Raw genomic sequence first — 9,988 nt, 5'->3', positions numbered from 1 at the left:
AATCACCCAGGGGAACTTTGTAGTTCCTGTCTGCTCAGATTCTTTCTGGCCATTCTGTGTAGCTTTCTCTTCCCAGCTGGGCCTAGTACGGGACTCTTCAGGAATGAGGCTGTGCTTTCAAGGCAGGGTAGGGAAGCGAATTCTCTAATGACCATGCCTCATACTTAAAGGCAGAGAAAATCAGAACATGAGCTGTATAGCATTTATAGATTGTACTTCGGAAAGGAATCTCAGTTTTTTGTGATTCATTTAAAGGGACTGAACTTCTAGTTTCTCTGGTCTGCTTGAAAGAGAACTGAAAGAAAGAAAGCAGGGCTGAGAGAAGGCCAAAGAGAGCTGCCTTCTACTACATCCTGGAAATCAACAAATCAGCAAGACAAGGGTCCATGCTTTGAGGTGTGTTATTCTGAGATATGAAACAATCAATGTGCAATGATGTTCTGATACTACTCAAAGGACCAATACATCTTTTCAGTAGATGCAATGAACTAGAGACATGTTATCATGGTCCTAATTTTGTCAACTTTACTACCTTCTTCCTGGAATTCCTAGTGTTTCAACACTCCAGGAGTTATTCTGTATATTTTAAAATAAATATTTTGTATTAGTGGCTTAAAGGCGCCACTTAGTGAGGGGAATGATTACAAAAAGTATTTACAATATTTTAGGGAAAAACTTCAGGATTCCAAAGAAGAAATTACACTGAGAAAAGTCCCTTTCATTTTTCTAGTGAGCTGATAAAAGAGTTCTGAAATGTGAGAGAGCCCTGGGATTCATTTGCATGTGTTGTTTTGCCTAAAGGTAAGCCATACAGTATAAAAAATTTCTCCACAAATTTAAGGTTCTTACAAAGACAGTTGTGGTATCACCACATAATTTCATTTCATATTTATGCTGTTGATATTGATTTGCCCTTTGGTCATTTTCCTGGCAGACTTTCCCAACATCATTGTATTTGTCAAGGCTGCAATGAACTATTAGATTTAAAAGGTAGAAAAGTGAATTCTAAGGGAAATCATTCTTTAAAGTGTTTAGGATTTAGATTCAGACTGGTACCTCAATAACCTAACATTAGATTATACAGGCACTATTCTCACATAAAAGTCAGGAAGTTGTATACTTATATTGCTGTGGAATTATTGTAGGAGAATGAAAACATCAAAGCTTTGTAGACTAATGAATGACCCACTGAGTAACAGGGTGGTCCTCTCTATATTTACCTCCATCCTTCTTCTTCCAACTGAACACAACTCTGCTTTGATTGAGATAGCCCCAGAAAGAAAAAAAAATCTCCTTACATAAGTCCACAAAACCGAGCAGTCATTAGAATCTACTGCTTTGTATGAGCATTGAATTTCTATGTCCCGAGAGCTGAGATTTTGTTGGTTATTCTATGAATCTAATCTCTAGTTCAACTACTCTTTCTTTGAGAAGCAACATTTGACTTTGAAAAGAACTGACCAACATACACAGATGATACAGATCATTAAAAGAATATGTAACTTGGTCATAGAGTAATAGGGTAATCTTTAAATAGTTTAACTTTCTTTTTATTATTAAATTATTTTATTTATTTACATTCCAAATGTTGCCCCCTTCTCCCTCCCTGCTCCCAGAGTTCTTCACCTCATCCCCCCTCTCCTTCGCCTCTGAGAGGGTGCTCCCTCCCAACCTATCCCCCTCACCCACCCACTCCACCTCAGCCTCCTCCCCCAGCATCCCCCTTTACTGGAGCATCCAATCTCTACAGAATTAGGCAATCCTCTCCCACTGAGGCCAGACAAGGCAGTAAGTTTAAATAGTTTGGGGGAATTAGTCAATACTTCCAACCATTCTTCAGGTGCTTGAGAATGTTTTCAATACTGCATAGTCGGAAAAACAAGTGAACCAAGAATTTGAACAACTGATTCTTACTCTAGCTTTTCCAGCTGTTAAGCTATGTCTCTATAAAGAATGAACAAGAAATCCTTTTGGAATAATAGTAGGAAAATGATCCTATTTTTGACTATTCTGAAAAACACACAGAGCTGTGGGTTGTAAGAGGTTTGACTGTTAAGTCTTAGCAGGCATCAAATAAATTGATATGCAGCCTTTTCTCACAAAACTCAATTGAGTTTGTAAATTAATTATCCTAGTGAGCCAAGGAAGAAATTTAATAGGCAACTTTGGCCCTTGAGGCACTACAACCATTTATCATACAACAACTTAGGAAGTGCTAACACTCCAACACTGAAAACAGTTCTTAGATTATGTTCTGGCTTCATTGTCTTGAGGCCTTGCTTGACTTTAGGCTGTTAACTTTGCTTTTCAGAAGTAAGCATTCACTAACCTCTTCCCTTAGAAGCCATGTATAAGAGAACCTGGGAATTGGCTGTGCAACTTCTATGGTAACCACAAGTGCCCTTTAATCGAGACCCAATTCATCTTAGGAACAATAGATATCTGTTTTCAAAAATATGAGAATTATTGTGATGGCCTTTATGGCTATAGAAAAAATGTTGAGTTAGAAAGATGATGAAGATCAAAATTATGTGATGGGAGCTGAGTCCAAGCCACTTTCTCTTTGTACTCTAGTCCACTGCAAGGTTTACATTTACTCTGTGTTGACTATAATAGTCAATAGCTTCATTATTATCAAATGTGACTCATAGTGAAGCCCCAGATCCCTCATATTTTCCTAGGCAGTGCAATCTCAGGGGCACAGCTTGCTCAGTACCACCAAGTGACTCTCCTGCACTGGCGAGACCCCTTTATCCATTTTACATATATATTTTCATTTAGTCCTCATAATATCCTACAGAAAAAGTACTTCTTATACCTTTAATTCATATGTGAACAAAGTAAAATTGTCCAAGGTTGTACATTTAGCCAAGGAGTCAAAATTCTACTTCTGGTATCTTAATTTCCAGAACTTCCCAAAATATACATAAATACTCATGTACAACTCTTTGTAAGAAGAAAACAAACTCTAAAGTTGGCAGTGAGCATAGCTTGCATCTTTATTTATTAAAACATAATATAGCAGCTTCCTGTACAATATTCATTGTGGTTGGAATTATAAGAGGACAGGCCTATTATTGGACGAGAAGGAAGGGTAGACCAGAACAAAGTTTTAGAAAGGGGAGGAGAAGAGAAGCTAGGAGAAGGGGGTAGGAAGCAACATGAAGAAGACATAGATGGTCCTCTCTGTGCATCTCTGCATAGATACAGGTTGTTATGGATATTTATTAAGGAATGAACTTATACAGGATGATTTGATTTGTCTAGGTGGGCAAATTATATTACATCATTTGACTCTGAGTTTATGGTGTGGACGCTTTGTGGGGTGTAAAATTTGCTAAGTAAATCTGAGATAAAGCCATTGTTAAATTACAAGTTTCTGGAGTTTTGAATTTGTCGGGCTTGTTGGAATATGGGCAGAGTTCACGGCTAGCAGAGGCGCAGCCAGGAGAGATACTAATCAGAGATAAATTAATGTTAGTTCTATATGGCCTTACAGTGCTGGAACTAATGCCAGGGAGCAACCGCCTGAGTCAGAGAGTACCAGGGGACCACCATGGAACAGGGACACACTGGAACCAGCCTCTGCTGAGATGAAGGTATGCCGCAGATGCCATGTGGCCCTCTGGTGCCAACATTAGCTTGGGATAAAAATTCTATTTTTAATAATTACAGCAACAACCTATGGCAACACAGACCTGGACAGGTACCCTTAAATCCATTGCTGCGCAGACACACCCTGACATTTCCAGTCATAGCCCATTTCAAAATTCAAAACCTTTGGAATGTCTTAGTTTGAAGTCACAGTTGGTTCTAGTTTTTTTCTGAGGAATAGAGCTTACAGTCAGTTCATAGGGTTTTCTTCTATAAGAATTATTAGCATGATAAGGTAATCTCTGGTTCCCCTCTCTTCAAGGCAAGGCTGCTATGGAATGTAATACCCAAAATTCACCTGTAAACTCCACTTGCCCAAGGACAGGTAACCTCCTGGAAGTTGTAGTTCTTGGAACAAAAGCCTCATGGGAAAGTACAATGACCTGTGGTTTGTTTTTATAAACCCCTGCAACACTTGTCTTAGGGTCACTCAGCTAGGAAATCCCAGGGAGTAGTCCTGACCAAAGTCTATCTCTTGGTCTTAATATTTAATAAGTCTTGCTTCAAATCTGTCCCAAAATGGTGGAAGAGGCCTCTCTCCTCCAAATCTTAGGATTAACAGGAGCCCAGTATGGACTTCTGTCTTTCTTGGAATCACATAACAAAATTTTATCTATGACGCTTGCTTAGTTGCTTTTCTACAAATCTTTATACTTAGATAAAGCTTTGGAATATATAAAAAAAGGCAAAAGTATTTCTAAACTTAGAGTAATGTTTTCTTATGAGTGGTAACTTACTGAAGTAGCAATGAAAGTTCCTAGATGGCCCAAGTTACTGAATGACCGTAGGAAAGTAAGGCCTATTGCCTGGGGAAATAAAGTTGTCACAAAGTGCTTATTGCTAAAGCTACACACCATATATCCTTGTAGCTTATTCATGTTGCAGAAGATGGATACATGATAAAATTCAGGTTCTGGTTTTAGCCAGTAGCTGAGAGAAAATTCTCCAAGCCTCATGAGACTCATATGCAAAATGAAATAATAAGTCAACCTGCCTTGAAAGACTCCTACTAAAGTTAAATAACTAACATTAGCAAAGTGTTTAACATGTCTGACTCACAGCTATTTGAAAATTACTCTATAATTAAATACTAGGGTTTACTTGAAAATGTACACAGTCTTTGATCCTCTTTTCTTCCTCTCTCGGTGTTGTGTAAGGTTCGCACAAAGCCAATAAACAAGGAACTGGAAACAACTAACTAACCCTGAGTGAACCCTTTGGAGAAAGGCACTAAGTTATTCCTGAAAATAAATATTTTTTGAATCATTAATGGAGAAATGGCTGGAGTTCTAGTGTTCTCTGGAGTGGGAAGATAAAAGTATTATTCTTTCATAAATACAAAACAGTGGATGAGGAAAAGAGAGAAAACAGCTCATTGAGAAAGAAATAGAGGAGAAAATAAAAAGAACAGAGTCATGAAGGGGATTAAATGGAGAGTTTTCCAAGTGTTCCCTTCAGCAATAAAGTAATAGCCTTACTTGCTGATGGTTCCTCAATTGTGGATTCAACTAGGCAAAGATAGGACACATTTCTTTTAATTGTATCTTAACTGAACATGTGCAGATTTCTATTTTTACTATCATTACTTAAATAATGTAACTGCTATTTATGTATATAACACTAAAGCTGTTCAAGATATTATAAATAACCTTGAAATGTTTAAAGTATAAAGAAGAGCATCTTCAGGGTATCCACAAATATTCTGGCATGTTATACAAGAGAAAGGCACACTTAGACTTTAGTATCTATTAGGATCATGGAATCAATCTTCTGAAGACTCCATGGATTGACAGATGAATAACGTGAATGAATCTCTGGAAAAATAAAGTGCTAAACATATTCTTTAAGTAGTCATAATGCCATAATGGTTAAGTATAAACAAAATTTGTAGAAAAAAAGGAAGCACAGAAAAGGAAATAACTTAGCCTGTGTGGGTAGGGCATGGCTAACAGCCATCTTTTCACTGACTTAGAGGTTACATTTCATAATGAAGAATGGTGGGTGAGGCTGCTACTCTTTCACCCTCATCTCTCATTATTGTGATAATGAGAGAGTCTTGCATACTCTACAGATCTGAGCTTAAACTACAATAGTCATAGAAAGTTTCACTGTCAGTAGGGACACCTAAACGTGCACATCCTCTACTTTCCCTATGACCTCGGGAGTTCTTCATCAGTGAGAAGCAGAATAGCTGGAGAAAATGACAGAACATTAAGTCACTTCTGCCTGGATCTAAAGGTCGAAATGAGTGCAAGAAGAACTCCAAAACCCAACAACCTATCATCTTGCAACCCCTCAAAAAATAAAAGATGTTTTTCTCCCCAGAAATCCCAGACCAATATACTTGTTTCTCATTTAATCAAAGTGTTCACAAGCTCATCTCTTTGTGGTTCTTAGTCATCATGGCCAGAAGTAATGTGACGGGCCATTTGATTTATCATGGTCATGTGCTTTTGCCAACAGTCTTGGCTAAGAGGGGAAAGGAGGGAATCCATCAGGTATGGTAGGAGTGAAAGAATGCTGGTAGGTAATGGTGCCTACATGTGTACTCTAGAAGAAATGAAACCCAAATTCTGTGTATATTTCAGGGAAACAAAAAATGAATTGGAATATACTAATCATATAAAAGGCTATCTCTAAAAATGATAAAAATACAATTATAGCACAAATCAAATATGTCATGTGATGACAGCTTTGACAAGGAGGGGAGACCAGACCATGTATGGATGCAGAAGATTCTAATACAAGTTATGCTTCTGGTAAAAAGCATGAATTATAATTTGCCTAGAGATGGGTGCTTACAACTGCATTTCTAACAAGTCCCTGCTGATTTAGGATCTCATCTTGAGAACAAAGACTATGAGGGCATCAAATAAATTGAGGTGGTCAATATGGCAAAAATAGTTGAGGTACAAATAAACAAGACCTGACTAGATGACCTTCCACTTTGGATTCCTGGATCTAGCTGTTTCCTAATACAGATATGCAAGGCAACCCTGGAGAGTGATGGAACGTGTTCTTTGAAGTCAATGAGAAGAATGTTCTGACCAGGGTCTTATTTAGTATAATTATGATCTGAGAACGCTAAGTCTGGAATCCTTCCTTTCTCTTCTGCTAGAGTCATCAAGTATTAACAGTTGTGTCCATTCTTAGAATAAGTTGCACAAAGAGTTGCTGAATAGCTGGAGAATGCTTTGCCAATGAGATCTTAGCAAGAACACAGTTGTGGGTGGGTGGGGGAGGAAGAAACATTAGATTCTTCTAATCACCTTTGATCACCTAGCTGCCAGTCACAGACTTTCAGTCACATGGAAACAGTTCCCTCACAACATAATTTTTAAGCAGTCCTAGAAATAATAACAATGAATGGATTAGAGACTTGAGAACCATACAAATTTGCCAAGTAATAAAGTGTCAGCACCCTAGAATGACAAAGGATTTAAAAAGTACCCTGTTAAAATGAGGAAGTAATTTTTCATTAGTGAAATACTTATTTCTGCATTTTTGACATGATACAAAATCGTATTATTTTTCCCTAGATGTTGACCCCATCAATGACTTTTATGAAGCAATAAATGGGAGCATTGTCATACCACATACTTTCAATAAAGTGTTTTAATTGATGGTTCAGAATAAATCAAATGAAAATGTCCCCAGTATATCAATTTACTGTTGAACACCAGCCTCTTCCTTCCAGTTGCATTTTGTGGCCTAAGATGTTTATCTTGATACATTATTCTATGAAGAGTCAGTAATTCTCTAGAACTAAAATTAATTCTCTACAATCTTAAAAGGCTGGTCAGTTTAAGCAAATATTCTCTCTTACCCTCTTACCTGCAGCTCTTTAATCTCTTTACTGTTTATACCGCTGTACTATAAACAAGAAAGCTTAACATAGGAAAGGCTTTAAGACACTGATTCATTCTTGATTCTGCAAATAAGACTTCTAAAATAAATACTAGATAATAATTCTTCTCTTTTCCTCTTGTTCTCTTATTTCCCAGGTCAGATGTTTAATCTTTTTTTTCTGAATTTCTTCTATAATGCCTATATGTCTATGTTTCACCTTTTCACCTCAACATATATGTCATGAGCTCACCAATGTCCCCTCTCTACATATTTTTATGTCTCTGATCTAGAATGTCTAGACATAACATCTAATGAACATTTGTGTTATAAATCAGCACTATAATATTACATAGAATTTTCAAGCATAGTATGTACTTACTGAAGCAGGAATATAGCTCAGTGGTAGAACATTTGCCTGGTATGTGTAAGGCCTTAGTTTCTACTCTTAGTAAGACAAAATAACAATATATTCTGTAAGCACTTTTAAAACACAAATTGTCTTTAACTTTTATACATACCAATTTGAATATGTTTTGTTCCCTGCAAAAAAAAAAACATTGAAGTTTAACTCTTATTGTAAGGTATCAAGAAGATATGGATGTTTAATCCAAATATGGTGTTCAGAACTTGGGCCTTTGTGAATGCTCATAACTGAGTAAGGCTATCAGTCTGAATCCTCCATAATTGAACAATGACAGCTTTACAAAAAGGAGAAGGGGACTGACTGCAGGACATATGTGCATATACATATGCATGTACACAATTTTCCATTCCTTGCTACATTGTGTCCTGTGCTACTTTAGAGCTTGGTCGGTAAGATAAATGCCAAATGCAGCACTCCATCCTTAGACCTCTAAAACTAAGAGCTAAACAAATTTCTGAAGTGGAAATTTAAGGGTTTTTTGGAAAGTTGTTTGGATGCAAGGACTTAGGAATGTTTGTTCTGGTCCCTCCTGCTGATTTGAGCTGAAGCTGAAGCCTAGCTGTCTCTGCTAGGTATTACCACTACATTACTGCTGATTCCTATTTGCTATTCCTGCCTCTACCAAACTAGACTGCTGGTGTCTAGTTTGCCAGTGAATTGAGCTGCTGCTGACCTGTGACCTGAACTACTTATTCCCAGACAACACAGAGGAGATGCTCCAAAGAACCTTACTAAATAGGTTCACCACCCTCCTATCCTTTCTTTCCCACTACCCTGGTGGGTGATGGGCTAAAAGAGATGTTAAATTATTTTAAACCATCATTAAAAATAGGATTTGAAAAAATTGGAGTTAAAAACTTCTTTACAAATTTACACAGTCTTATCCAATCTGTAGTAAAGCCTACAATAATAGAACTCATTATAGTGGGGTAAATAGACCAATATACCAACTCTCTAACCAGTACTTGACAAAAAGGGCATTCTCAATCAATACTGGTTAAATGAATAAATGGGTAATCAGAGAAGTAACTTCAAATACTAGTAATTTCACTTTTTTGTATGCTCAAATAAGCATTTTCATTAATTTATCTATTTATTCACTTAACATCCCAGTTACAACTCTCCTCCCTCATCTCTTCTCAGTTCCACTCTTAGAAATTTCTCCCCCATTATCCTTTCCCCATCTCTTCCAAGGGGAAGCTCCTCTTGGGTACACCTCACCTTGCGACATCTAAGCCCAGTAGGACTAAGGGTATTCTCTCCCACAGAGGCCCCACCAGGAAGTCCAGGTATGGGAAGGCAAATCAGTAGCAGGCAACAGAGTCAAAGACAGTCACCACTCCAACTATTAGGGGACCAACTGAAGACCAAGCTGCACATCTGCTCCAAATGTGTAGGGGACCTAGGTCCAGCCTCTGCACATTCTTTGGTTCATGGTAAAGTCTCTGTGAATCCCCATGGTCCCAGGTTAGTTGACTCTGTAGGCCTTCTTATGGTGTTCTTGACCCCTCCAGCTTGCTCAATTCTAGGGCCCACTCTTACACAAGACCCAGTTCTGCCTGATATATGGCTATGGGTCACTGAATCCATTTCCATTGGCTGCTGGATGAAACCTTTCAGTAATGAGTTCTGTAGATTCCTATCCAGTTATGCTAGATTGCCAGTCATCGGTTGGCCATAATTTTACTTTTTCTTTTTCTGAAAGTGCCACAATGATCTATTTAATGGTCACATGAGTTCACAATCAGATCAGCAATATATGTGGTTTCTTCTTTTTTATTTTTGCATTTTTCCTTTTTCTATTGGATAGTTTATGTATTTACATTTCAAATGTTATCCCCTTTCCCAATTGCCCCCTCTCTCTTTCTCCCTCCCCTTGCTTCTATGACGATGATCCCCACCCGCCCTCCTACTCCCACCTCAACAGCCTGACATTCCCCTACACTGGGGCATCAAGAATTCACAGAATCAAGGGCTTCTTCTCTTATTGATGCCAGACAATGCTATCCTCTGCTACATATGCAGCTGCAGGCATGAGTTCCCCCATGTGTACTCGTTGGT

The 9,988-nt window shown here is 37.9% G+C and overlaps 1 long non-coding RNA gene across 1 annotated transcript in view; it reads left to right on the top strand.

Moving 5' to 3' along the window:
- The first annotated feature begins 627 nt into the window (after window positions 1-627).
- LOC134479498 (uncharacterized) overlaps window positions 628-9,988 on the top strand; it is a 52,575-nt gene continuing 43,214 nt past the window's right edge. Inside the window, exons 1-2 of the long non-coding RNA XR_010052880.1 lie at window positions 628-801; window positions 3,500-3,599. This is a non-coding gene — a long non-coding RNA (uncharacterized LOC134479498). The remainder of the gene's footprint in view (window positions 802-3,499; window positions 3,600-9,988) is intronic.

This window comes from Rattus norvegicus, chromosome 6 (assembly GCF_036323735.1).
Source record: "Rattus norvegicus strain BN/NHsdMcwi chromosome 6, GRCr8, whole genome shotgun sequence".
In the NCBI taxonomy this organism is placed as follows: Eukaryota; Metazoa; Chordata; class Mammalia; order Rodentia; family Muridae; genus Rattus; species Rattus norvegicus.
The sequence above is the reverse complement of the archived record's forward strand: the minus strand, read 5'-3'. Positions and strand labels throughout refer to the sequence as shown.